Consider the following 27,194-nt stretch of genomic DNA (forward strand, 5'->3'; position numbering starts at 1 on the left):
ATCGTTCATCAGCCTGTGGGGCGCAATGTTGCAATACGTTGCAAAGATGATTTCGTTTCAACCAAAGGAGACCGCCAGAGACCAGGGGCATAGTCTCAATGGCGACAGTGGCCGTGGGCATTACCACGCTGGCATCCACACACGTGGCCCTCGCTTCATGGCGGGTTCGCTTTGTTCTATTTCGCGTATATGTGGCGAACCAATTTCGACCCAAATTGGCTTCATGCGGTTGGAATTCACTCAGATACGGCAACGCGGTTCTGACGTGGGACAGTATCGTGTGTGTACTGTGTGTGTACTGTGTGTGTACTGTGTGCGTACTGTGTGTGTACTGTGTGCGTACTGTGTGCGTACTGTGTGTGTACTGTGTGCGTACTGTGTGTGTACTGTGTGCGTACTGTGTGCGTACTGTGTGTGTACTGTGTGCGTACTGTGTGTGTACTGTGTGTGTACTGTGTGCGTACTGTGTGTATGTACTGTGTGTATGTACTGTGTGTGTACTGTGTGTATGTACTGTGTATGTACTGTGTGTATGTACTGTGTGTATGTACTGTGTGTGTGTACTGTGTGTGTACTGTGTGCGTACTGTGTGCATACTGTGTGTATGTACTGTGTGTGTACTGTGTGTATGTACTGTGTGTGTACTGTGTGCGTACTGCGTGCACTGTGCGCGGTCTCCTCGTGCGGGTTTTCGCTTTGCGAGCCCTTTGATTCGGAACGCATCTACCGCACAGAGAGCCGTAGATGCGGCCGGTGCCTGCCCACGTGTGCGTCACGGCGCGAGCACAGCAGCACCGGGCTGCGTTCGTCTGCCGGCAGGGCGGCGATGTCGCTCTGGCTCAGTCCCATTTAAGCGCAGTAAACGTTAACGGGGTCTACGGAGGGTTTTGGCGACCAATATATATTGAGCATTCAGAATAGATTTTTTTGGGGTCAGCACGTTTCGCGAGTAAAATGTTGCGTCGTAAACCCTCCTCCACCCGACACGGCCACAATCAATAGCGTCGTCACGCGACCGCTGTGTGAAACTGTGGCGGTGTTGATTAGGATCACGAAGTCGGTGACATTTGTGAACTGCTCCATTTCTGGAGCCTGGCGGCCTCTGGGCCCGCGTGCATGGAAGGGGTCCTGGTAAGGGGCGTGGGTCCTCCGCCCCTCTGTCTCTAGCGGGCACGTGGGGGGGGGGGGTGGTATTGGGGGCGGGTGATCTGTATATATGTGGCATTGGGTGGGGGGCTTTGAGTAGCAAGCTGAGTCCTGTGGGAGGTCGGATGGGGGATGGATCTGTCTCTCCGTGGGACCCACTCCTCGCCATCACCGCGCGCCTGACCGCACTCATCGATCCATACGCTCAGCTGAGCCGCCTGACTGGGCGACCGAGTGCCTGACTGAGTGACTGAGCGACTGAATGCTTGACTAGGCGAATGAGTGCCTGACTGAGTGACTGAGCGAATGAGTGCCTGACTGAGCGACTGAGTGCCCGACTGAGTGACTGTGCGAATGAGTGTTTGACTGGGCGAATGAGTGCCTGACTGAGTGACTGAGTGACTGAGTGCCTGACTGAGTGACTGAGCGACTGAATGCTTGACTGGGCGAATGAGTGCCTGACTGAGTGACTGAGCGACTGAGTGCCTGACTGAGTGACTGAGCGACTGAATGCTTGACTGGGCGAATGAGTGCCTGACTGAGTGACTGAGCGACTGAGTGCCTGACTGAGTGACTGAGCGACTGAGTGCCTGACTGAGTGACTGAGCGAATGAGTGTTTGACTGGGCGAATGAGTGCCTGACTGAGTGACTGAACGACCGAGTGACTGACTGAGTAACTGGGCGAATGAGTGCCTGACTGAGTGACTGAGTGCCTGACTGAGTGACTGAGCGAATGAGTGCCTGACTGAGTGACTGAGTGCCTGACTGAGTGACTGGGCGAATGAGTGCCTGACTGAATGTTCGACTGAGCGACTGAGTGTCTGATCGAGTGAGCGTCCGACTGAGAGGTTGAGTGAGTTCCTTCATGCATGGCTGTGTTCCTGCGCGAGTGCTTGTGTGCCTGACTGAGTATTTGAGATCACTGGTTGAGTACATGACTGAGTGTCTGACTGGGTGCCTGTTTGTATGTCTGCCGAGTGACTAAATTTCCGATCAGGCACAGACAGATACACAAGTCGATACACTTAAACGCACTTAGATACGCACGCATACAAAAACAGACAAATATCCCCCGTATAGCCTCAACATACTGTAGTGGGCAAGTGTTGTTAGCGAGCACCTCTATGGAGGCCAACACCACGCCCGGTCGCCTTTGTCTCCCCATTGCTGATGTTTTCACACCGCATCGGTCTGGGGAAAGGCCCCGGTCGGTTTGCTATATTTGTCACTGCTACTGGCCGTGAGTGGGCAAGCGAACTCGGGCTTGCCAGGGTTCACAGTGCAGCGCGCTAACCACTGCACCACCGCTCCCCACATACACGCGTAGACACACGCAGAGACGCTGATCAGGACAGGTGGCGGAGCGAACCGCGTGGATCGATAGCGCAGAGCGGTCACTTTAGGAGCCGCCGGTCGGGCTGGTATTGACGCGACGCGGGGGTTGAGGGTAGGGGGGCAGTGGAGGGACATTGATGGGGGGGGGGGGCGGTGATGGCGTGGGGAGACAAGAGTGGATGGGCGAGGGGGGGGCCAGCAGACGGCGAGATGTGGGGACAGGAGACAGAGACGCGAACAGAGGGAGGGCTGCTGATGGGAGATGCGGAGACAACGGGGCGGCACGTGTCAGTGTGTGTGTCAGTGTCAGTGTGTGTGTCAGTGTGTGTGTCAGTGTGTGTGTCAGTGTGTGTGAGTCAGCGTGTGTGTTAGTGTCAGTGTGTGTCAGTGTGTGTGTGTCAGTGTGTGTGTCAGTGTGTGTGTGTGTCAGTGTGTGTGTCAGTGTGTGGGGAGCGGTAGTGTAGCGGTTAGCGTGCTGCGCTACGGACCCGGCGACCCGGGTTAGATTCCCGCTGACGGCCAACATCAGTGACGATCATCCGAACCGTTCCTGGGCCTCCCCTAGTTCGACTCAGCCTCAAATGAGTACCTGGTGCGGTGTGTAAACATCGCCACAATGGAGACAAAGGCGGTCGGGTGTGGTGCTGGCCACCCACCCCTTCGTTTGCCGTGCCGGCCGTCATAGGTGCTCGATAACAGCACTTGACCCAGCAGTCTGTTAAGGCTATATGGGGGATCTTTGTCTTTGTGGCGCAGTGCACAGTGCGCTGCGCTACGAGTTCGATTCCCCATCAAGGCCAATACCAGTGACAAAAATTGTAGCCGTTCCTAGGTCGACTCAGGCTCAAATGAGTACCTGGTGTAATGTGGCTATTCCCGAGATAAATGTGGATGGGCGAGGGGGTTAACCACTCGCCCCCTCGTGTACCGTGCCAGCCTTCTTGCCCCAGAGGACCGTGAAGGCTATAGGGGGACCTTAGTCTTGTGCGTGAGAGCGCCCGAGTGTGTCTGTGAGTGCAAATTGTGAATTAGTATGGAAAATAGTGAAATTTTAAAGGCGTGTGCGTGTGTGTGGTGAACACGTGGCGTGTATATGAGGTTGTGCACCAAGCATGACGGTTGTTGTTGTTAAGTGGTGTGCTGTGTGCTGTGTACGTGGTGTGCGCGCGCGTGTGTGTGTGCGTGTGTGCGCGTGTGAGTGTGCGTGTGTGTGTGCGCGTGTGAGTGCACGTGTGAGTGCGCCTGTGTGTGTGCGCGCGTGTGTGTTCGTGCGCGTGTGCGTGCGCGCGTGTGCGTGTGCGCGTGTGCGTGCGCGCGTGTGCGTATCGCGTGTGTGTGCGTGCGCGCGTGGGCATGTGTGTGTATGTGTGCGCGTGTGTGTGCGCGCACGGCTCGCGATTCAATTAGGCGGGGTGCCATTTAGCAATTAGCGGGTAGCGCGATTAGCCGCGCTGATTAGCGTCCTAATCCGTCAGTCGCCCCCCCCGCCCACACGCGGCCCCGAGCACAGCTCCCGTCAGCGCTGATGAGCCGAGGCAGCTCCCCCCCCCGTCGCACCCTCCCCTCCTGCCTCCCAGTAGCGCGGCGCAGTGCAGCCAGGGCACAGCTACGCAGCGCGGCGTTCTTTAGGGCAATGCAGCTTCGCGTTGCATTCACGATGACAGCCATTCACATAGCATCGCACATTGCATCGTACAGAATCGCGTAGAGTCCCTCCCCAGCGTTGAACAGCGTTACCTTCTACAATACAGATTCACGAGGACACATTTTGAATCGTCCAGCATAGCGTTTAATATAACAACAAGAGCTAGAGCATCGTATGGTACGGAACAGCGTATCGTTAAACGAGAAAGGACATCCGCCCCATTTATAGCATGGCTACGTTATTTAGGCCAAATAGCTGCCCATGGCATGGTATCATTAGACATAGCATGGACCTGACTAAAACAACGCGTCATCATTTTCATGGCAATGCGGCTATAGACGTTACAGCATCACGTGACACGGCACAGCACAGACCTAGCCATCATCACACAGCGCTGTCTGCGGCAGCAATAGCCGCCACACACAGCTGGCCAGGATCTGCGGGTTCGCGTCGTGTGGACCAGGAGGGTGGGAGGGGGGTAAGTGGGGGGGGGGCTGTCGCGTCGACGGGAGCCGTAAGCAGTTCGGTGATCTTCATCTCGAGTGGCTATTATCTCGCGCTATTATTAGGGAGATAATGCATTCCGGACCGCTATGCGCGCGAGACGAACCGGGAGCGGGGGGGGGCTCACGGTCGCGCTGTCAGAAGCCTCCAAAGGGGTAGGGGGGAGATGGCGGCATAAGGAGGGGGTGGGGGGGAGGGGAGCGGTGGTGGGAGCCGCCGCAGATGAGAGCCAGAACCCGCGGTCGTGCCCCTTGCGTCCGGGGTGAGGGGGTGGGGGCACCCGGGACAGCCCCCGCCCCACCGCCATCCCCCCCCCCATCCTCCCCTCTCGCACTCCCTCCTCCATCACTCCCTCCTCCTCCTCCATCACTCCAAACACACGCACTCCCATCACCACCCCTTCTCCGCTGCCCCCACGCACGCTCTGAAGACTGCCCGACGGGGATGCCCGAGGGATAGGGACGCCCTGGAGAGAGAATCGCTCGGGTGGGTTGGGTGGGGGGGGTCTCGACGTTTTTTGGGGGGTGGGGGGTGTAGGCCCGGTCTAATTAAGGGGCGGCAGGAGAGAGGGGGGTGTGGCGGGGTGCAGAGGATAAGGGGTCTCGTGAGGGGTCTCGTGAGGGGTCACGTGACGCGCTCCACGTGACGGGCTCTCGGCTGTCGACGTTCCGTCTGCCCGGGGAGGTCTCAGCCCGTCAGGCGCGACCCCGAGGCCGTCGATGTGGCCTGCGGGGTGTAAATGTCGCCACCAGGGAGACAAAGGCGGCCGGGCGTGATGCTAGCCACCCAACCCCCCTCTTGTGCCTTGGTGCTCGCGAACAGCACTTGCCCCAAAAGTCTGTGAAGGCTACACGGGTGATCTTTGTCTTTATATCTGTGTACACGTGGCTATAGTGGTTGTGCACGAGTGCGTGTACATCTGGCACGGGGAGTCTTCGCGCGTGCTTATTTGAACGGCCGCCCGATGATGATTACCTTGAACCGATCTTTGGACCTCCCCTAGGTCGACTAGGACTTGAATGGGCATCCTGTACGGGGTGTAAATATCAGCTATGGGGAGACAAAGGCGGTTGGGCGTGCTGCTGACTACCCACCCACGAGTGCGTCGTGACGGCCTTAATAGGTTCTCACTGACAGCACTTGCCCCAACAGTGTTAGTAGACTATACAGGGGGGGGGTCTTTGTCGTTGAATGCGCGTGAATGTATCTATGTGGTGCGTACGTGTGTGTATATGTACGTATGTGCGTGTATATTGGGGAAGGTGTTCGGTTAAAGCACTTGCCCCAACAGCCGGTCGAGGCTATAGGGGTGATCTTTGTCTTTGTAATTGTAAAGTCAAATTCATGTCCGCGGGGGGCGTGTGGAGACGGAACGAGGGCCGCGTGGATGGGAACACGCGCAGGGTGGACAGCTCGCACGGCAGGCAGCGAGTGGACTTTGGGAAGACGATTGGCCGTGGCCAAGACTAAGCACGGAACGGCAGCCAAAGGACAAAGACCCTCGCCCGCGACCGAGAGGACGTCCGGCACGTGGAGATGGAGCGACGCAATCAATTGACGTGCGCGTCGTTTGCGAGATCGCGCAAGGAAACAAACGTCTTGGGGCTGAGAGTTTCATCCAGCAGTGGAAATCGTGACCTCATTGCATCGTTTAACTGGCGCACGTGGTATGCACACCGGGCAAAGGCAGAGCGGGCTGTAGGGGCACGTGTTGTTAGCGAGCACCTATGAAGGCCGGCACGGCACGCGACGGAGAGGTTGGCTAGCATCACGGCCAGTCGCCTTTGTCTCCCTAGTGGCGATGTTTACCCATCGCACCGGGAACTCGTTTGAGGCGGTCAAGGGACCCGTTCAGATCATTGTCACCGGTGTTGGCCGTGAGCGGGAGTCGAACTCGGGTTGCCGGTTTCGTAGCTCAGCGAGTTCACCGCTGCACTACCGCTCCCCACACACACGCACACACACACACGTGCGCACACAGACACACACGCGCACACAAACACACGCACACACACACACACATACGCACGCGCACACAGACACACACGCACACACGCACACACAGACACACACGCGCACACAGACACGCGTACACACACACACACGCACACACACACGCACACACAAACACATACGCGCATACAGACACGCGTACACACAGACACGCACACCCCCTTGATACAATCCGCCAAATGCATCACGCCTAATTCGCCGCGCGCGACCACTCACGCGGGCGTCCAATATTCATCACGCGGTCCCCCCCGCCCCTCGAGCCCCCCCTCCCCCCGTCATGCCCCCTCCCCGTCGCCCCCATCTCGTATTTAATTAAAAGCCCTCGTCTCACGCGGGCGTCGGGAGGTAGTGGAGGGGATGGGGGGGGTCCCGGGTCGCCCTCGGGATTTACTGCAACGGCGCTAGAGATTGATGACTGAGCGTAACGTGGCGGTTGGTGGTGGTGGTGGTGATGATGGCGATGATGATGGTGGGTGATGATGGTGGTGGTGATGATGATTGCTCGATGTGAGAAGCGACAAAGCTAATTCGTGGTGGTGATGATACGGCATCGCCGCCTCCTCTTCGCTCCGCTTTGCTCGAGGAACAGTGCAAACAGAATGATGGTTTCCAAGTCGTACAGATGATGATTATGCTCATGATGAGATTGGCTGTGGTGGTGAGATGCGTGGAAGACGACGGTGATAATGACCATGGTGGTGGTGGTGATACTGCAGGCAATTCTCATGATGATGGAGACGCGATGATGAGAATTATAATGGTGGTGCTCATGTTTGTTTTGTTGCTGTTGTTGTTGATTGGGTCACAATCACAACATCACGAATCAGAATCATTGTTGAGACTGGAGGAATCCGATGAGCGATGAAGTCTTTTTCACAGATGTCCAGTCGGGGCACGGGATCAGCAAGGTACAACAACAATCAGTCTAAAACAACCCGATAGCAGTGTAACATAGAGAAATTGTAAGAAAGTCACTACAATAAACAAATATAAATAAAGTACAAGTTGCAAAAGTACATTTATGCTTCCTGCCGATACCTACACGGAAACGAGAGGATTAATCTACATCGTACACATCGCTAGTCCACATATACCCTGCACTCTCATCATGTAAACGCTAAACAATATGACGAGCAGGCAACCCTTGTATCCCTTCTAGCTTCAAGTTCGCCAAAGCAAAACAAGGACTACGATCCCCCGTATAGTATTGACACACTGTTGGGGCAAGTGCTGTGAGCGAGCATCACCTATAAAAGCCGGAACGATACCCCACGGGGTAGGTGGCCAACACCCCACCTGGTCAACTTTGTCTCCCTAGTGACGATGTTTACACACGGTACTAGGTACTCATTTGAGGCCGAGTCGACCTAGGAGAAGCCCAGGACCGGTTCAGATAATCGTCACTGCACTACCCCTCCCCACGAAACCAAACAAACACAGACACAATGCAACTGCCACTACTCCCATGGGGTCGCGTACAGCAGCAACACCATCGCCCTTCTTAGGACGATGACTTCGGCGGGGCCCTCCTGAGACAAAGCGACGCCGTGAGACTCGGCGTGGCTCCTCTGCTTCAACAAACACCGCGACAAACACCGCGACAAACACCGCAACAAACACTGCAACAAACACCACAACAAACACCACAACAAACACCACAACAAACACCGCGACAAACACCGCGACAAACACCGCGACAAACACCACAACAATCGTGGCTGTGACGGTGGCGTCGCACGAGCGGCGCATTACTCGGTTGACGGTCCACGCGCCGTGTACATCTGTCAGTGTTTAGCGCGAGACTTGAAGCAATTTTCAACTTCAGGTTGACCCTGCCCTATTATGAGGGGAACCAATCAACCTCCGGGCCGTCATTATCTCGAGTCCGATGTCGATGTGTACACGGTCACTTTGTCGGCGATGACGTCCCGTGCCCTCGTGTGGGGATGCGACGCGCCGGACGCCACCAAAGTCGCACTCGGCGATCCTCCTCGTGCGATGGAGAGGGATTGGGGGGGGGTCTCCCCAACGCCCCTCTCACCTCACTCCACTCCCCTCCACGCACTCTCCTACCTCTCCCCTCCCATTTCACTCTCCTCCACGCACTCTCCTACCTCTCCCCTCCCATTTCACTCCCCTCCACGCACTCTCCTACCTCTCCCCTCCCATTTCACTCCCGTCCACGCACTCTCCTTCCTCTCCCCTCCCATCTCACTCCACTCCCCTCCACGCACTCTCCGCTTCATCAACCAATGCTTTCAGTCAAAGCCCCCAGTCGACGGTGGGAGTGGGAGTGTCGCCCCCTCTCTGCTGCTGCTCTCGGGGTCTAGAACTACCTCGGCAGCGTGAGGAGGGCCTCCGTCCAACAGTGGATCGACCACGGCGCACAATCACGATAATGATGGCGTGCTGAGGCCTTCATCCATCAGCGACGAGACCATTCCGAATTTTGTTGAGCCCACTATATAAATACCCATGTGGTCATTTTAAATGAACTCATATTTAGCCGGGGGGGGAGGGTGGTGGTGGCGGGGGGCGGATGGTAGGTGGGGGGGGTAGTATAAAGGTGGGGGGGGGGGCGAATGATTGCAGTTTAATTTAATTTCCTTCTTTGCGCCGACTCTAATTGCGAGTCGGCGCGCGTGATGAATGTTGTTGACGCACCCGCGGCCGTGAGCGGTGCCGCGCCCGTCACGCGCACGGCGGCGCCTGGCGCGGCCCCTCTCTCGGCGGCAGCTGATGGCGGGGTCACGGGGTCACCGGCACAGGCACCGTGTGGGTCGCGAGGTGAAGTGTCGCTGATGGAAAGTCACGAGGTCATGGATCAAACGCCAGGCACTGTGGGTAGAGGGGTTGATTGCGTTGCCCACCCATCAGAGACAAAGATCCCCCCGTGGAATATCAACGGACTGTAGGGGCAAGTGCTGTTAGCGAGCAGCACCTATGAAGGGCGGAAAAGCACACGAGGGGGTGGGTGGCCAACGCCACGCTCGGCCGCCTTTGTCTCCCAAGTGACGATGTTTACACACCGAACCAGGTACTCATTTGAGGCTGAGTCGAACTAGGGAGAAGAGTCAAGGATCGGTTCAGACAATCGTGGCTGGTGTTGGCAGTGAGGGGGAATCGAACTCGGGTCAAGGGTGCACCACCACGCCCGCCCATCACCTCCCCGTCCACCAATGCAGAGGTGATGGGGCGGACTTTCGTTTATTTCTCCTACACACACACAACTGCGTTTGTGTCGACCGAACAAGTCGAGTAATGGGCAACCGAATAATCGCAAGAGTCGATCGATGACTGAGTGATAATAATAATCGTAGACTACTGCACAACGCGCCTCCACTTCTGCATTCGCCACGCCTGGGCCCGCGTGTGACCCCTGACCTCCCATCAGCGCCCCCCCCCCCTCTCCACCCACGCCGCGCGGCGTCGCTCGCGTCAGCGATGAGTGACGCGACGCGTGAATCATTTTTCCTTCGCTCCGTGCGAGGTGGAGGAGTGGGTGGAGTGGTGGTGGGGGGGATTGGGGAGAGGGAGCGTGGGGGGTAGGAGGAGGAGGGGGTCGGGGGGGGGGGAGTTATTAAAATTCACCGCGCTGGCCCCGAGGTTTTGTATTTTGGGGAAACGCGCCGCGTCTCCACGGGGAGAGAGAGAGAGGGAGCTCACGGCGATCTCGGGTGTCGGGTCGGGTTCGATGTCGAGTAAGGTCGGCAGCGTGAGAGATGGCCACGGCTTAGCGAGGCCGCCATCCAGCAGTGGATGTCTCAGCGCTAATTGTGACGGTGGTGATGATGATGAAGGTGGGGTATCGAGTCCGACACGTCGAATAGGGTCACGGTCGGAGATCGGGTCGGGCTCTTGGGTTGGATCAAATCCGGTGAGAAAATTGGATCGGGTGGTCAGAATCGGGTGTCCGGCCGGGACGGGTCGGGTAGGTTCGATGGGGGTGCCAAAGAATCGCGTACCACGTCGAGAATTGGGGTTCTTCTGCTCAGGGCGATTCCAGTTTGAGCTCAATGTCGCATCGAACTTTCGGCTCGGATCAAGTTCGACGTCAAATCGACTTCGAATGTCTGTTCGGGCGTTGGGGTTCGGTTCGAATGAGATCAATCGGGGTGTCGGGTCGGGTTAGGGTTCGGATCACATGTCCGCTCAAGTCGGATCGACTCGGAGCGCGTCGGGTGTCCAAATAATCGGCGGCTCGGGTGCCGAGGGCAGCGCGCGTCTCCCTCTCTGCTCGGGTCGATTCGGGTGGAGCCCAGCCTCGGGTCGGATGTCCGATTGGAGTCCCGGCTAGGAGGATGGGGTCGGGTGTCGGGTCGGGTTCTCTCGCCCCCCCCCCTCCCCGAAGGGGCACCACACGCCGCGTGCCCGCGCAGCCAATTAAAGCACGGAGCGACGCCCGCGATGATTGAGCGATTTTCCCCGACGACTCAGCAACTCCCGTGGGGTTCCCCCCCCCCTCCATTATTCCCATCCTCTCTTCATCCCCTTCATGCCTTCATCCCCTTGCTCCAACTCGTATCCCCTGGCGGATCTCCCGACTCCAAGGATCCTCTCAAATGCTACCCCCCCTGCCCGCCTCCATCCAAATCGAGCCATCGCCACCCCCCCCGCCACAACGCACGCCCTCACCTCTCGACTAAACGACGCCCCGATATCAGGATCGCCACCTCTAATTTGCTTCGCGTTGATGTTGCAGCTCGCGGGGAAGTATGGCGAAGTAACCCTGACGGGCGCGCAAGGCGAGGAGAGCCTTTCATCAGCCAGTGCATTGAACAAAACGGCTGTCCGTGTTATCGTTTCACCGGTATTCAATTTTCTTGGTTCTTTCGGTAAAGTCACGTAGAAGGGAAGTAATAAAAATAATAAAAATAAAACATAATAAAACAATTCTCACGACGTTTCGGCTACAACGCAAGCAGCCGTCTTCAGCTCATTCTTCACCTGAAGACGGCTGCTTGCGTTGTAGCCGAAACGTCGTGAGAATTGTTTTATTATGTTTTATTTTTATTATTTTTATTACTTCGCTTCTACGTGACTTTACCGAAAGAACCAAGAAGATGAATCCCTGCAGTCACGAAAGCTTTAAAATCGGTATTCAATTGTTCTGATCAACTTATAAAATGAAAAGATGATTTCTAACGGTGCGTTGACACGTATTTATATCGCTATCATATCTTAATTTATATTTGTAACAAAAATGTTTGTATTTTAATTTTTAACAAAATCATATTTCGGTTCAGAGAAGCGAGTGGAGCTCTGGCAGGAGAGGCGTCGTCCAGAACGCGATGATAGCCGATGGTCAAGGAGAATAACGGAATGGCAGCCAATAGAATCGAGGACTCATCCCGTAGGACGACCACCGCCTTGGAGACGGAGCAATGGAATCGACTCGTGCGCAAGCGCTGGGTGGGTCACTACGTCGCAGGACCGTGAAGAGGTGGCGGCGGCTTAGGAGCGAGGCCTTCACCCAGCAGTGGACGGATCATGGCTCTTGACGCTGTTGATTTCCACTCTCAACACAGGTATCTGAACTGCTGCGAAATAACGGAGCACACGTCACTCCCCGTCTTGTGGAGAGCGACGATCGCGACTACTCGGTGAGGTATGGCGCCACTCGCGCCGCGGTGGCTCGGAGACGTTAACCACCTCGCCTGGTATGTGGAAGGTCGTGGGTTCGATCCCGACCCTGCCGCCTGCTGCTGTATATTTGGAATTTGCCTATTCTCCCCGTGGTCGAGTGTATTTTTCTCCGGGTCCTTCAGTTTTCCCATGCACGTTTAGAAACATGCATTCGGAGTATTTGGCTGCTATAAATGTCCACACGTTGATAAGCCACTTCGTTGAGCAATCATTTGTGGCCAGGTCGCTTTTGCAAAAAAAATCTACATAGCTCCGTGGGCCTTACCTGGTATCGAACTAGGACCCGTACCTGACAGAGAGAGAGAGGGAGGGTCCTTGACTAAAAACATCCGACAGTTCACCAGCAATTGATTCAAGCAAGTCTGATGAGCCACTGGATGTCAAAACCGGTCCAGAGTTTTGCCTTGTGTTGAGCCAACTCATCAGTGCTGCTGAAATGTGTGCACTCCAAGGAGGTCCGTGTGGTTGCTGTGATACGTAGAAGAGGAAGAAAAAAACAACTTATATATTTATATTTATCATGTGGAGGGACAGATGTCTTTGACTAAGGCAGGGGCATATTGTGTGCTGGGTCAGTGTGGCGGATTGTGACTGAGTGAGAATTCTCAGTCGCCGCGTGTCGAGCGGCAGCGACTCAGGCACGGCCCGACGGCAATAAGCACCAAGTCGGCAAGTGAGGAAATAAGTAAATAAGCACACACACACAGAGAGAGAGAGAGAGAGGGAGATACACACACGGGCAGACGTAGCAGGGAAATCATATAAATAATGAATGAATGCCCGCCCGCCTTCCCGCCACCGCTTGAACGCCGAGACTCATTAGGAGGCGCGCTCGTTAGCGCACGGCGCATCGCTCCTCTGTAATCGGGAGACAAAGAGCGCCGAGGCAGAATTTAGGAGGAGACCCACGGTGGAGGTGGTTGGGACCGAGAGGGTGGTGGGGGGGGATGTGGGGGTGGGGGAGAATGGGTTGGGTGGATGTGTGGGGGGGGGGTGCCGATGTCGCAATGAACGCCGTCGTTTCGCGATCGCCCCGGAGGTTTTGAGCGTCGAGTTATTTTTAATCGGCGGCGTTGTGCGCGCGTGTTGCGCTCAGGATAGTGGCGCGCGTTCGCTCGCTCGCACAAACACACAGCAGTGCACGTATACACAGATAAAGGTCTCCCGTATAGTTTTCAACAGACGGTTCGGACAAGTGTGGTTAGCGAGAACCTATTACGTAAGGCCGACACGGCACGCGAATATTATATGTCGTGGTCAACAGCCGCATTTGTCTCCCCAACGCCTGATGTTTACAAACTGAACCAGGTGCCAATTTTATGGCTGAGTCGACCTAGGCTGGGGGGGGGGGCTAGAACTGGTTAAAATATTCGCCACTGTTAAAGGTCGTGAGCGGGGATTGAACTTGGACCGCCGGGTTCGTAACGCAGTGTGATATCTCCGTCTCACGCCTTCACACAAACACACACACGTGTACCGATGTGTGTGCACGCACGGCCAGACGTACGCACACGCAAACACACACACACACACGATCCCACTCACACACACGATCCCACTCACACACACTCACACACACGATGCCCATCACACACACTCACACACACTCACACACACGATCCCACTCACACACACTCACACACACACATGATCCCACTCACACACGCAAACACACACGATGCCCAACACACACACTCACACACACGATCCCACTCACACACACTCACACACACACACGATCCCACTCACACACGCAAACACACACACACACGATCCCACTCACACACACGATCCCACTCACACACACTCACACACACACGATCCCACTCACACACGCAAACACACACACACGCCAACCCTGTTAAGCTCCATCGACGTAGAGGGCAATGCTGTTAGCGAGCACCTATTTCGCTAAAGCAGCACGGCAGTTATACAAACACACGAACCCACTCACTCAGACGCTCACACACACTCACACACACACACGAAACCACTCACACACACACACGATCCACTCACACACGCTCACACACACACGCTCACACACGCTCACACACACACGAACCCACTGACACACACACACGATCCACTCATACACACTCACACACACGAAACCACTCACACACGCTCACACACACACGCTCACACACACTCAGGAACCCACACACACACGAACCCACTCACACACACACGATCCACTCACACACGCTCACACACACACACGCGTGCACACGCATTCAACGCACACGGCCGCACAGCGAGGATGAGGGCTGCGGGTTTGAGGCTGCGGTTAGCGCAGAAGACGAGAGGGAAGGGGAGGGAGGGAGGGAGGGAAGGGAGGGGAGGGTGTGAACGCGGGGGTGGAGTTGGCAGAGGGAGCAGGACTGGGGTGGAGGAAGGGGGGGGCATTCGTGAGCCGGCAGTTGGAGAGCAAAAAGCGCCGAGTGACAAAAGACTCCGAGACGCGGTCGCTAATTGGCGCGGGCGCGCGGTGGGGGCGCTGTGGCTGCTCCCCGCGGGTCGCCAGCGGGGGGTGGAGGGGGGAGGATGTGAATGGGGGGATGGGTGGTGGGGGGCTCTGCCCGCGCCCCCCGTTATTATCTTCACGCTGCTTCCTCTGTATTTTTGGGTCCGCGTCGGCGTCGCGGTTCGTGAGACGCGGCCTTGGGAGAGCGCAGCGTGGAGCAGTGGGGGGTGGGGGGGGCGAGGGGGTGGGGGACGAGGGGTGGGGGGGGGGAGTACATTGCCGGCCGGAAATGGTCGCGACCCACGTTCCTGACCTAGACCGTGACCTGAAGCGTGACCCGAGATATTAACCGGGTCACGGCCTGGGTCATGACCCCGCAGGCCGCTTTCGAGAACACGCCACGCAGGAAGACAAATATTCCCCGGGTAGCCTTTCACAGACTTTTGGAGCAAGTGGTGATGGCGAGTGCCTATGAGGGCCGGGACATCACTATGCCTGGTTGCCTTTATTTCCACAATGCTGATATTGACACACACCGCAAAAGATATCCTATTCATTTCAGGCTGGGTCGACCTAGGGGAGGGCCAGGACCGGTTGGGATTTCGTCACCATTGTTGGCCGACTGTGACCGGGAATCGAACTCGGCTTGCCTGGTTCGTCGGTGCAGTGCGTGAACCACTGCACTCCCCCTCTCTTTAACAATAAGAGAAACAAATCCCCCGTATAGCCTCACCATACTTTTTGGAGTTATGTGCTGTTCGCGAGGAGCACCTATGAAAGTCAGCAAGGTACACTACGCCCGACCACCTTTGTCTACACACCGCACCAGGTACTAATTTCAGGCTGAGTCGACCTAGGGGAGGCCCCTGGGCCTGGTTCAGATATTCGTCACTGGTGTTCACACACACACACGCACGCACATGTACACCTACACGCAAGCACACACACACACGCACATGTACACCTACACGCAAGCACACACACACATGTCCGCACACACGCAAGCACACACACACACGCACGTGTACACCTACACGCACACACACACACGTCCGCACACACACAAGAGACAAAAGACCCCTTGTCTACTTTTATGGACCGCGTGGGGTTGGGTGGTCAGCACCACATCCGGCCACCTTTGTGTCCTGTGTGCTGATGTTAACACACCGCAGCATGTACCCTGTTAAGGCTGAGTCGACCTGGAAGAGGGCTATGAGGCGGGCTGAACAGACTGTTAGGCCAAGTGTTGTTCGCGAGCACCTATGAAGGCCGGCACGGCACACGAAGGGGTGGGTGGCCAGCACAATGCAGGGCTGCCTTTGTCTCCGCACCAAGTACTCGTCCGGAGACATTTGAGGCTGAGCAGACCTAGGGGAGGCCCAGGACCGGTTCAAGTAATCTTCATTAGTGTTGGTTGGCCGTGATCGGGAATCGAACTCGGTTCGCCGTGCGCTAACCGCGACACTACCGCTGCGTGCGCTTTCTCAAACGCGCACACAGAACACAGATCTCCCCCGTTAGGGTCATAGACCCTTGGGACAAGATGCTGTTAGCGAGCGCCTATTAAAGCCGGAAAGACATACAGAGGTGACGACGTAACTTCTCACGCACGACCGCGTTAATCTCCCCAGCAATGGGGTTGCACACACACACACAGCCACACACACAGCCACACACACAGCCACACACACACAGTCACACACAGCCACACACAACAACAACAACAACCGCCATTCGCCACTAAGTGGCGGTGACGTCACCACGACGCTTGTGCCAGGCCATGTGCACCTTGAGGCCACGTGAAGTGTCGAACGCCCGCTGGCAGGAGGTCACGGGGCAGACCCAGGTGCCACGGGTCGACTGACCGAGATGACCGAGATGACTGGCTGATGCACCACCTGTGCCCCCTACTGTGCCAACTTGCTGTGCTTTAGCCACCCGGCGCTCCGCTCGTTGTTGTGAGCGTCGCTCCTCCGCCCTCCGTTGTTGTTGGAGGGCGACTGCCTCCAACTGCCCAGTAGCGTCCTTCACGAGCCTCCTCCACTGAGGCCGATCTTGACACCGCTGGTACCAGTCATCGGCAAGTCCACTCAGCTCCACGTCCTCCTGTACCACATCACTCCATCTCTTCTCTAGCCCGTGCCGCGCCCGTTTAGCCCCCTCGATCCGGCCGAACAAAAGCTGTTTAGGCATGCGGTGGCTGGGCATGCGGGCTACATGACCCAGCCAACGCAGCCTTGCCTGCCGGAGGAGCTCACTGATGGGACTTTGCCCAGATCTTTCAAGGACTTGTGAGCTCCTCACACAATCCAGCCTGGTTAAACCCAGGATGGATCGTAGGCAGGCCAGCCTAAATGTTTCCAACCGGCGAAGATGCTCCACTAGGGGGGTCCACGTTTCGCAAGCATAGAGAAGGGAGGGAATGACCATGGCCGAGAAGACCTGAAGCTTCGTGCGGAGCGACAGACCAGGTAGCTTCCACACAGCGTTACGCAACCGATGAAAAGATATTGCCGCTCGACTGATTCGGAGTGAGACCTCTGCTGATAAACTGGAGCCGGTCATGAGCACACTGCCCAGGTATGGGAAACTCTCTACTCTCTCCACAACTGCCCCATCACCGATTGGGAGTTGTGGGGGCGGAGTGCCCGATGGTACAAAATACCCAGGCAGGTGCTTAGTTTTGGTGGGGCTGATGGTAAGGCCCCACCTCTTAGTGGCACGCTCCAGTCTCAGCAGCAGCGTCTCCAACTCCTCTTCTGAATGAGCAGCTATTACCAAATCATCGGCATACATAACGTGGTTGACCAATAGGGAGCCATCCCTTGATCGCACCCGGGCGTCGATCAGCCTCCCATTGTATCTGTACCAAATAGTAATTCCCCCGGTACAGCTATTGAAGGCTTCACGAACTACGCAGTCGAAATAGATGTTAAATAATGTGGGAGCCAGAGGACATCCCTGTCGCACCCCAAGGTGTACAGGGAAAGGCTCCGACTCCCGGCCACGTAGTTTTACCCGGGCCCGCTCACCATCATGAAGGTCCTTAATGATCGTGAGCAGAGGGTCAGGGACTCCGAAAGCACGAAGAACAACCCAGAGCCCAGGCCTACTGATGGTATCATAGGCCTTGACCAGGTCAATAAAGCAGAGATGTAGGTCTTTTTGGAATTCCCTACACCTCTGCTGTAGCAGACGGACAGAAAATATGGCGTCTGTGCAGGACCGCCCTTTCCTGAAACCACATTGGGGCTCCGCAAGCCTCTCCTCAGCATGCCTAGCAAGGCGATGTTGAATAATCCTTGCCAGGACCTTACCCGGCACACTGAGGAGTGAGATGCCCCTGTAGTTGTTACAGTCGGTACGGTCCCCCTTCTTAAAGAGGGGGACCACCAGGGCATCCTTCCAGTCCTGCGGAACCCGTCCAGTGGTCCAGACTGTTGTTATGATGTCATATAGGGCAGTCTGTGCACAAACGCCACCCTCCCTCAGCATTTCGCCTGGGAGATCATCTCTGCCCGGTGCCTTCCCTGGTCTCAGACTCCGGATCGCCCTCAGTACTTCCTCAACAGCCGGTACCTCAGCCAGCCACTCACAGGGGGTGACCTCTTCCAATATTTGAGGCACCGCAGCCTCAGCAGGGTTATCCCCACTTTGTGCCATGATGTTTTCCTGGCTGAGAGATTTTCCCTCCCCCAGGACCTCACAGAAATGCTCAGCAAATCTGCAAACCTGTTCCTGGGGGTCGGAGATTGGATCACCGTTTTTTCCTCTAATGATGGTAATAGGTGTGGCGCTGCAGGTTACTTTTTTGATGGAGTTAAATAGTGATTTGTGATCGCGGGCCACTGAGGCAGACTCCATCTCCTCAGCAACCCGCGACCACCACCCATCCTTACAGCGCCTCACGGCTCTCCGAACCTCCGAGCGAAGACTGCGGTAAACCTCCTCATTCTCTGACGTGGGATGCTGTAGGCGATGAGAGTGGGCCTGTCGCTTTTTCTCAATTAACCTGAACACCTCCTCCGTCAGCCAGGGTTCCCGGGGAGGTCTGGACCGCGTACCCAAAGCAGCCATTGCAGCTGCATGAGTCACAGTCTTAAACCTCGCCCATTTACCCTCGACATCAGGTGGAGTGGGGGACGATGCCAACCCCAGCTGCAAGCGATGATGAAATTCTCGCTTGCAACTTTCATCAGCTAACTTAGACCAGGCCACTTTTGGTTGGAATGGGATCCTGGGTGTACACCCACCACCGGAGTGGAAGAATGGCAGGCGCATCTTACAGATGACTAGTCGATGGTCAGAGGGCAGATCAGCTCCACGGTAGGTCCTGGTGTCAAGGACATGGGCTCGCATCCGCTGGTCCGTCACTATGTAGTCCAGCAGATGTTCTTGCTTGGACCCGGCGTGCCACACACACACACAGCCACACACACAGCCACACACACACACCCACAGCCACGCAGCCACACACACACACACACAGCCACACACACACAGACACACACACAGCCACACACAGCCACACACACACAGCCACACACACAGCCATACACACAGCTACACACACAGCCACACACACACAGCCATACACACAGACACACACAGAGACACACACACAGCAACACACACAGCCATACACACAGCCACACACATAGTCACAGCCCGCATGTACACAAACCCTTTTCACTGGCGTACAGAAACGCACACGTACAAAAACATGCTCACGCAACCACAGGTACACAATCACACACACACATACACGCCGCACACACAGCCATATACAACCATACACTACCACAATTACGCCCACATAATTACACAAGCAGCCACACAAAGACATAATCCCCCGTATAGCCGGAAGAGACTGTTGGGGTGAGTGCTGCCCGCGTGTCAAGGCCAGCACGGGACACGAGGCGGTGGGTGGCCAACACCACGCCCGGCCGCCTTTGTCTCCCCAGTGGCGATGTCTTACACAGCGGTAGTGCTGTAAAGCGGTAGAGCGGTAGTGCATCGCGTTAATCGCTGCACTACCACTCACCACAACCACAAAGACAAAGATCCCCCGTATAGTCTTAACAGACTGTAGGGGCAAGCGCTGTTAGCGAGCACCTATGAAGGCCGGCACGGTGCACGAGGGGGTGGGTGGCCTGCACCACGCCCGGCCGTCTTTGTCTCCCCAGTGGTGATGTTCACACACCGCACCAGGTACTCATTTGAGGCTGAGTCGACCTAGGAGAGGCCCAGGACCGGTTCACATAATCGTCACCGGTGTTGGCCGTGAGCGGGTATGGAACTCGGGTCGCCGGGTTCGTAGCGCAGCGCGCAAACAGCTATACTATCGCTCCCCACAACCACACACACAGTCACACATACACAGTCATACACAATCACACAGCCACCACCACCACCACCGCACAACCAAACCACACACCACCACCACCACACAATCAAACCACACAGTCACCACACAACTAAACCACACACAGCCACCACCAGCACCGCTCACACACAAAGGCCCCTCGCTCGCCCTCTCTCTCCCTCGTGTTTACTTGACGCTGGCTGCATTAAGGCACCACGACAGAGTCGGGTGGCTGGGGGTGGCGGAGGGTAGTAGGGGAGGGGGGCTCTGTTGGCTGATTGTGGCTCGCAGGGAGGGATGGGGGAATTGTGGGGAGGAGGATGCGGTGGGGGCACGGTGGGGAGGGGGGGGGACCTCAGGGTTAAGCCCCAGCGAGGCCGCCGCGCTCTGCCCGTGACGTGCCCGTCACCAAGGTCCGTGACAGTCGCTCCATCATTAAACCTATTACAATCAGCCGGCGCGGAGAGCACGAGGGGGCGGGGGCAGTGGGAGGGGGTGGGGGCACGTGGGGGGAGGGGGGGATCAAGGAGAGGGGGAGACGGCGGAGACGGCGCCTCGCGCCTGCAGATCGCGACTGGACTCGCGCCGAGCCCGCGCGCACGGCGAGTTGAAGTTCGACTCCTGGCACCGTCAACAGCGGTGAACTTTTGATTGACAGCTCGAGAAAGGGTCGTCTTTGACCCGGACGAGAGCTCATCGGGAGCAGAAGTCCCTTTTTAAACAGGAGATCTGGGGTAATACACAAACATTTGCAGGGAAATTTTATGAAGAAGGCCCGTTGCTGGAAACGTCGCCTTTTTTGTTCCCAATCTGAGATCTACGGAAGGCCGTGGGAGTTGCTGCAGATGCTACTATTTAGAGTCGTTTTAAACTTTGAGAAATTTATAAACACAGTCGCGTCCTAACCCGCGGCTGGACATCACTGTAAGGGGGAGTGGAGTCAAGGATGCAATGAATGGGGCACCAGAAAGGAACGGAAGAGGGAAGAGAGGAGAGAGAAAGAGTGGGGAATGAGAGGAAAGGGATGGGAAGGGAACGGAGAAACGGGAGCAGAGGGCTCAGGAGAGTTGATGATGGGGGAGGAGGGAGAGGTTGTGTGAGGACCTCCACATTGCTGCTGCTGCTGCTGCACGGAGGAGGTGCGGCGTCGATTTTCAAATAACAACAACACCCATAGCAAAGAGAAAGATCCCCCGTATAACCTTAACAGACTGTTGGGGCAAGTGCTGTTAGCGAGTAACAGCTATGAAGGCCGGTACGGCACACAAGGGGGTGGGTGACCAACACCACGCCCGGCCGCCTTTGTATCTCTAGTGTCGATGCTTACACACCGCACCAGCTTCTCATTTGAGGCTGAATCAACCTAAGGGAGGCCGAGGATCGATCAAGATAATCGTCACTGGTGTTGGCCGTGATCGGTATTCGAACTTGGATCGCCGAGTTCGTAGCGCAGCGCGCTAACCACTACACTACCGCTCCCAAACTGCAGGCCTTCCTCTAGGTCGACTCGGCCTCTAATGCGTATGTTATGGCCCTGCAAGGTTGTGATGTCTCTGGGCAATGCTTCGTTGCCGGAGCGTTGTGGTAAACATCAGCACATAGGGATACAAAGGCGGCCGGGCGTGTGACCGACTCGACCGTACCCAAGGCATGTGTCGTCACAGCGTAAATATGCGCTCGCTAAAAGCACATGTCATCAACCCCGTATTAGACAAATAGGGCTGGATCCTTTGTAGTTGCGTGTGGTGGGGTAAAGTGTGGATACTCCCACCATGGAAGAGTAGGCCAAGTACCCACTGGAGAGGCTCTAGAGCTTTACCCTCCAGCAGGGGCCTGGGCAGGTAGTTGCATCGGCGGTGCGTTCCGATATTCTGATTGGACACAACATCGATTTTAAACATTCACAGAAGCAAATATCGGTTCACATTTTACAAATCGCTTGCTGCACAGTGCCTGCATTATTTGCGCAAATGGCACAACAACGATCGCTTTGCGGACAAAACTGGCCCTCCGTCATAGGAATGTGGAGTTTCCACCACTAGTTTATGATCGCCGGCAGAGAGGGCCACCAAGGATCAGTCCTTTCGCATGAACCACAAATTGTCTCTCCCATGAACGGAGAGTCATCGACGGTGAACGAACAAGTGCTGACTGAGGGGGAGGGGTGTGGGTGGGGTACAACGTAATCTGTGTACCCCCACCGTGAACCCCTCCTGGGACCCCTCTCTATAGACAGCCCCCTCCCCTCCCAAGACTCATCTCTAGACCCCCCTCTATAGAAGCCCTCCCTCCTCGGGCCCCCACCCACCACCCCCCACGCTCCCCCCCCCCAACTGGCCCGGCGCCCCCGCTCATTATCTTTGCGGCCAAAGAGCCCCCACCAATTAAAACGCGACAGAGGCCCGCGGTAATTAGGGTCCCCGGCTCCGCGTGAAAAATACGCGAGGCTGTTAGTCCCCTGCGTTTCGGGGGGGTAGGGGTGGGGGTCGTGGAGGTGGTGGTGGAGGGGCGGGGCGGGGGGGAGATTTTTTCCCATGGGTCCCTTTGACCCCACGGGGACAGTGGGGTTTGTTGGGGACGTGAGGCGGGGGCGGGGGGTTCCCTGTTATTGGGAGGCCGCTCCCTCCACTCTCATCAGCAGCTGCCGAATGCGGGTCGAGAGGTTAAGAGGCCGGGCGTGGTGACGTGCGCAGCGCGATGCGGTGACGCCCTTCGCGAGAGGCAACGTGCACCCAGCGTGGCACGAGAGCCGCGGCGACGTCACCGCCGCCATTCAGCCGTGGATGGTGGCGGCTGCTGCTGCTGCTGGAGAGGCGATAGTGCTGCTGCTGCTGGAGAGGCGATAGTGCTGCTGCTGGAGAGGCGATAGGGCTGCTGCTGCTGCTGCTGGAGAGGCGATAGTGCTGCTGCTGCTGGAGAGGCGATAGGGCTGCTGCTGCTGCTGCTGGAGAGGCGATAGTGCTGCTGCTGCTGCTGGAGAGGCGATAGTGCTGCTGCTGCTGGAGAGGCGATAGGGCTGCTGCTGCTGCTGCTGGAGAGGCGATAGTGCTGCTGCTGCTGGAGAGGTGATAGGGCTGCTGCTGCTGCTGGAGAGGCGATAGTGCTGCTGCTGCTGGAGAGGCGATAGTGCTGCTGCTGCTGCTGGAGAGGCGATAGTGCTGCTGCTGCTGGAGAGGCGATAGGGCTGCTGCTGCTGCTGCTGCTGCTGGAGAGGCGATAGGGCTGCTGCTGCTGGAGAGGCGATAGTGCTGCTGCTGCTGCTGCTGGAGAGGCGATAGTGCTGCTGCTGCTGCTGGAGAGGCGATAGGGCTGCTGCTGTTGTTTGGCGGTGAGGCGGGAGAGTGTGTGAAGCTCGCCAAACGAGCGCTGCTGCTGGGACGATGCGAGGTGGTGCGAGCCGGGAGACGGCAGTGCTGCGAGTGCGCCTGTGAACTCGTCTGCGAAGCGCATTCTTGAGCGCCACCCAAGCCTCTCGTACGCGTGGCGGATTTCTCTCTGGGGCTGGTGGTGGCTTCCACCCACCCGAAGCAACAATAAAACAAATGCCCATTGAAAGAGAAATGGCCAAACATCCCGTGGCAGGACTCTCTTGAGGAGGAGTCTCGAGACTCAAGGAGTCGCAACGCCGATTGAGTGAGTGGGGGGTGGGAGGTGTGGTGTGCTGTGCAGGGGTGTAGCGCGGAGAAGAGGGATGAGTGATGGGAAGGGGAGGAATGGTGCTGCTGGAGAGGTGGGGGTGAGGAGGGCTGAGTGGGGGGTGGTGAGGAGTTGTATCTTTCGCATCGATTGGCGTCATTCACCAAGCGCTGCATGATTTTTTTTGTAAGTGGGGGGAGGGTTGAAAATGCACCCCTCCCACTAACCCCCCCCGCTCCCCCCGTCACCCCCACCCCGCCCCTCCGATCTAATGCGAGCCGGACTCACCAGCTGACTCCACCTGCTGGCTAAAACGTCAGACAACCCCAAGGAGTGTTTGTGTCTAACCGGACACAGCTTGCCGAACTTCTTTCGCGCCGTACTTAGCCAACCGTGCTATTCGGAGGTGCTGGTGAGACCCCGAGCGGTCGAAACCGATTTCCAAGCTTTCCTACTCATTCACGATGTATAAATATCGAAACATCGACGATTAATATTCTCGATTCTTGAGGATCAATGCATTCATCATTCGTCCGATCACTCGTGTAATAATCGATTGTTTTTATTTTATTGGGCTTCTGGACTTGCAATGGGTCCAGAAGCCCAATCGGCGGATGAACTAAAATGTTCAGTCATCATCATGACGCATCAGTAGCATCAGCCATGATCACTCCACCGCTGGATGAAGGTCTCCCTTCCCTGACCGCCACCCTAAGGCCGTCGCCATCGCGAGCGGCCACGCGAAGTCACCGAACCGCCGCGCTCCTGCGCGCGACGAGTCCATCGGAGCGCTCCGACGAGTCCATCTGAGCGCTCCGTCTCCGCGGAAGGTGGAGCAACCCCTGGGACGCGTAGCCGTCCTTGGACCGCCACTCCTTCATTCGCCTCGACCACCGCCACCAGCCCACCCTCTTGTCCTGCAGGCCCAAGCCAAGTGACTAGCACGTAACTTTATAAAAAAAATATTTGAGTTCCCAGATATACCCTTGGCTGTGGACTTTTTTTTATGAATTTGCGTAAACCTCGGTAATGAAACCTCATTACCATAAGAACTCACTTGTAGAAATCACGAGCAATCAATCCACTGCTAGACGAAGGCCTCCCCAAGCCGCTATATGCATTTATTTATTTCAATTACCGTAATTACTCTTACCTGCCTCCGTCCACATCTACGGTAACAACGCACTCCTTAATTCACTCTCCAGCCCCTGGTTAAACAAAGGGCATCAATCAGCGACGAGCGGCGATTGCGTGGGGCCCTCGCGCACCGTGGGGGGAGGGGGGGGAGTTCACCCCCTCCCCCCCCGTAGGGGAAGGGGGGGGGGTCCGGGGGGTTGGGTATTCGTTCGCGTTAGACTACAGATTGCTTTATTGACAAAGCTGTCCTCAGTTATTCTTTATGGTTAGGGTAATAACCGCGAGTCCCCCTCTATACATGTTCGCCTCCTCTCCGGGTTCTGTTTTTTTCTCTTTTCCACTTTTCCACCCCCCCCGCTCCCCCCCACCTCGTCAAAGCCGCGAGGTCTCGAGCGAGCTAAGCTCCCGCAATCTGTTCGGCTGCTCGATCCATGTTTGAAGTTTCAAGCGCAGACAGCGAAGGCGGGCGGCAAGGCGGACCACGTACAACGCGGGTATGGAGCGATCCGAGAGACCGCGCGTGCCGTGTGCGTGCTGCCTTGGAGTTGTTGGCCTGGGGAGGGCTTGCATCCAGCAGTGGAATGAGCATGGCTAATGATGACGTTAGACGGTTATAGAGGCGCACACGCAAACGCAAGTCGTGCCCCGTGGACTGGTGGTTCGCTTGGGACTTCGGTGCCGCCCTGTGGCATTACTTTCAGAGGCTACAGCTTGCTGATGAGGCTCAGCAAAGAGGAAACCGGTGCAGTGTTTAGTCGCATCGACCAGAGTTTGACCTTCGGGTGATTTATTAAATGCTTTTTTATTTCGGAGATTGAATTAACACGCGCGCGCTTACCGGATCGTCTAGTTTTATTGACCCATAATCGGCTGCGACGGCTTGTCGGACGGACGGACGGGATGGGCAGACTAAACCAAACTATGTTTTTTTTTATTTTACCAGGTAAGGCCCACTGAGCTATATAGCTCTTTTTCAGAAGCGACCTGGCTACACCATAACTCAACGAAGCGGCTTATCACGTGGAAATGTATCGAAGTCAAACACTTTAAACGTATGTTTCTACATGTGGACGGGAAAAATTGGAGGACCCGGAGAAAAATCCACGCGACCACGGGGAGAAAGACATACATACTCCAAATATACAGCAGGCGGACAGGCAGACAGATAGGCAGACAGACAGGCAGACAGACATACAGATAGGCAGGCAGACAGACAGACATACAGACAGACAGGCAGACATACAGACAGACAGACAGACAGGCAGACAGACAGACAGGCAGGCAGACGGAGGGCCCGAGAGACACATCAACAGATGATTGTGTAGAATAGGCGAAGGATCCGCTCCAACAACTTCATTGTTGCGCAACAGAGATGTGGGAAGCACCAGACTGGAGGTTTTCCTCCAACAGTGGATTTGACACAGCAAGTACGACTACAAGCACCCCCGTGAGCATCGTACGCGAATGTAAATGCACACACATCATCTCACATACCGACTCGCACACGCACACACTCGTGATGGTACAGAGCGACCCAGACGCATCGTGCTTCATCTCGAGCTGGGCTGGGTGGGGAGCAGTAAAGGGCAGCGAAGAGCAGGGGGCAGTGGTGGCTGTCTTGCACGTGGCCTGTAGCCCAGCAATGTGGAGTGAGCGAGGCTTGGCGGAACGCACAGAGATGTTGTGGGAACACCTCTCCCGTGGGTGTCGAGGAGGTTCCATTCCCCCGGCTCGCCAGGAGAAGGCAGGAACAGCGAAATGTGGACTCCATCTGCTACATCTGTACGGGGATAGAGCGTTGCCCCTCGCACGCGTGAAATTTCTCCGGGTGCTCCGGTGTTTTCCTCCCACTCGTATGAACACTCACGGATTGGCCGAAAACACCTTCATAAACAGAGGACCGCTGAGCTTGGGAATTGGTGCCGGCTCCTTACCGCGCGGCTACTCCTGGCTCCTCTGCATCGCTCCCCTCTCTCTCTACTACAACGAGGAGCGGATACTGAGCGTCGATGGCGGCGTGTTACCGGTTAAGACTGATTATTACTATTGTAACAGCAGGAATAGCTCGAATTTCTACTCCCAAAGTGGTTAGATTTAGTTTTCTCAATTCACCAGAAACCACCTCGTGTCGCTACAGATCTGGGTGTTTGTCCTCCCCCCGCCCTCTAGGCACGGCTAATGATGAACAGCAGCAGCCATCTGCGCAGATCGACTGCTGGATGAATACCTCCTCTCCACGCCGCGTGGGTCGTGGAAGGTTCGTTGGACCATAATCCACCGCGCTGGTCCAGCGTGAGTG

The 27,194-nt window shown here is 56.4% G+C and overlaps 1 long non-coding RNA gene across 2 annotated transcripts in view; it reads left to right on the forward strand.

Annotated features, from left to right (window-relative positions):
- Window positions 1–27,194, forward strand: part of LOC144934099 (uncharacterized) — a 37,586-nt gene that overhangs the window by 6,767 nt on the left and 3,625 nt on the right. Inside the window, exons 2-3 of one of the 2 annotated variants that reach the window (XR_013637131.1) lie at window positions 12,002–12,172; window positions 27,065–27,152. This is a non-coding gene — a long non-coding RNA (uncharacterized LOC144934099). The remainder of the gene's footprint in view (window positions 1–12,001; window positions 12,173–27,064; window positions 27,153–27,194) is intronic. The other variant, XR_013637130.1, reaches the window with a different exon arrangement.

Source organism: Lampetra fluviatilis, chromosome 9 (genome assembly GCF_964198595.1).
Source record: "Lampetra fluviatilis chromosome 9, kcLamFluv1.1, whole genome shotgun sequence".
NCBI classification, from domain to species: domain Eukaryota; kingdom Metazoa; phylum Chordata; class Hyperoartia; order Petromyzontiformes; family Petromyzontidae; genus Lampetra; species Lampetra fluviatilis.